This window comes from Canis lupus, chromosome X (genome assembly GCF_048164855.1).
Source record: "Canis lupus baileyi chromosome X, mCanLup2.hap1, whole genome shotgun sequence".
NCBI lineage: Eukaryota > Metazoa > Chordata > Mammalia > Carnivora > Canidae > Canis > Canis lupus.
The window spans coordinates 25352813-25355569 of NC_132876.1; the positions used below are offsets into that span (position 1 = coordinate 25352813).

The 2757-nt window shown below is 42.5% G+C and overlaps 1 pseudogene; it reads right to left on the reverse strand.

Moving 5' to 3' along the window:
- Positions 1–264: 264 nt before the first annotated feature.
- On the reverse strand, positions 265–953 carry LOC140628071 (heat shock cognate 71 kDa protein pseudogene; annotated as a pseudogene).
- Between the last annotated feature and the right edge of the window lie 1804 nt (positions 954–2757).

Genomic DNA, 2757 nt, shown 5'->3' on the forward strand with positions numbered 1-2757 from the left:
ATTGTGCTTCTGAATTGACTATTTTTTGGTGGCAATTTTAAATACAGTTTTATTTAAGACATTGCATTTTTCAGTTAACAATACAGTGCTTATAAAGTGCAATATATATTTCCTTTCTCTGTGCACATATTCCATATTCAAGTATTAATAATGCCCAGTATATTTTCTATAGCAACTTTACTTTAAAAGTGCCATGGAATTTGCTGTAAATTTGTGTCCTTCAAATGTTGTGTGGAACAATGCTAGACCCCTTGTCAGGTTGGTTTAATCAACCTCTTCAATGGTAGGCCCAGAGAAGCACCATGAGAGGGAGGAGCTCCACCACCAGGGAAGCCTCCAGGCATTCCTCCTGGCATGTTCCCTGCACTCTGGTATAGCTTCATAATGATGGGGTTGCACTTTCTCCAGCTCTTTCTGCTGATGTTCACATCCTTCCTTCTCTGCAGTCTGGTTCTTATTGAGCCAATTGTTGATTTCATTGCACTTGTCAAGAATCTTTGTCTTCATCATTGATTTTGCCCTGAACTTTTTCATCTTCAACAGTTGCTTTCATGTTGAATACATAAGACTCAAGTGAATTCTTGGAAGACACCTTGTCCTGATGCTTATCATCTGCAGCTTTGTACTTCTCAGTTTCCTGGACCATGCACTCAATGTCCTCCTTGCTCAAGCAGCCCTTGCCATTAGTGATGGTAATCTTGTTCTCTTTCCATGTGCTCTTATCCACAGTAGAGACATACTGTTAGCATCAATATCAAAAGTGACTTCAATCTGAGGAATGCAGGAGGTATGCCTCTAAGTTCAAACTTGCCAAGTAGGTTGTTATCCTTGATCATAGCATGCTTACCTTCATATACCTGAATAAGCATACCGGGCTGGTTGTCAGAGTAGGTAGTAATGTTTTCTGTCTGTTTGGTAGGAATGGTAGTATTGTGCTTGATGAGCACAGTCATTGTATTGAAATCCATACTCTGTAACTTGGGGGTAGAGAATACTATTTCAGGTTCTTTCTTTTATGGTGAATTCTTCCTTCTAGTCATTTTGTTCAATGCACAGTGGCTGTATGAGTGGGTTGAGTCAAAAATATCAACCACGGGATCCCTGGGTGGTGCAGTGGTTTAGCGCCTGCCTTTGGCCCAGGGCGTGATCCTGGAGACCCGGGATCGAATCCCACGTCGGGCTCCCGGTGCATGGAGCCTGCTTCTCCCTCTGCCTATGTCTCTGCCTCTCTCTCTCTCTCTGTGTGTGTGTGTGTGTGACTATCATAAATAAATAAAAATTTTAAAAAAATGTCAATCACTACCAAAGTAATATACACCCTAGATTATTGTGAAGAGGGCAGAGACCAGAAAATGAAAAAGAAGAACAGAGAAAAAAAGGACCACTAAAGTGAAAAAAGAAAAAGAAGAAGAATACAGTAAAGAGGAAAAAAGAAAAAAGGCGGGAGCTGGGGGCTGGTTGTGGTGAGAGAGATACTGGTAGTGGAGAGAGATTGTAGTCTACCTGAGGGGTCCTAGAGGGTGATCCTCTCGGTTCTGAGTGTATTTTGTTCTGTATGTTAGAAGATGCTCAATCCCAAGTTTATATAAATCAGAAACACTTATAGAAACCCCAACATTGACCACTAAAACATAAACAAGATAAAAGAGGGAGGCCGAATGGGAATAAAGAGATAATATAATCTCATAGAATGAACCATCACAATATTCTACTTGGTTCTGGTTGTATGTTTGTTGTGTTTTAGAAAGTATAAACTTCTAGCATTGTAAAACAAAACTAGGCAGAAAAAAACAAACAAAAAACACAAAACAAAAACCCGTATCTCATATATCTACCCAAATTAAATTGAATACGTTGAAGGGAATCCAGAAGTGAAAAATATATCTAAGACATGTAATTATAGAAATATGAAAGTCAAATAGGAAAATACTTAAAAATGAGGAGCTGATAAAATATTGTAGTTAATGTTGGAAAAGAGAAAAAATATTGGAAATTTTTAGTCTGATATAAAAACAAGTTACAATGGAAAAAGGGGAAAACAATGGGACCCTTTAGTTTTATATACTGTTTTCCCTCGATTTTCCCTCAATCCTGGAGCTTTCCAGCCCTGCTTGGTCAAAAACTTGCTCTTCCCTTGTTATTCCAGCTGGTTTTCTTGGGGAGGGGTCTGATGTGCTGATTTTCAGGTGTCTGTGTCTGGGTGGAGATGTCCTGCCCCCTGCCAGGTACTGGGCTCAGTGTGAGCTGTTTATCCTGGGCGGCCTTTGTTCCCTAGCAGCCCCACCTCTCCCAGGCACATGGTGAAACAAAGAGGAAAAACAACAATGGCAGTGGCCAGGTTTCCAGCTTTGGATTAGAGTTCCCTGCAAGTAACTAGCCAGTGTCTCCCAGTCTACACTGGCCTAGATGCTCCCTGGGGTCCTGCAGGTGCACAGGTCTGAACAGCTTGGGGGTGCCCAGTGATAGGAGAGTTTTCACTGTCCTGTGCCCTCCCCACTTCCACCAGTCCCAGGGGGAGTTCAGCATCAACAGCTCTGTCAGCTTGGGTGCCCTGGGATATGGGGCCCTGTGCTGCTGGAACCATGCTCCCAGGGACCACCTCTCCCAAAGGAAATGGGGCACAGCCACCTCCATCCAGAGCCAGCTCACCTAATCAACTGGCTTCTCCCAAATGCCCCAGAGGGCTGCAGTGCTCCAGCCATTTACCAATTTTGGACCATGGTTTATAGTGACATTTCCCATATGTGCTCCTCCTTG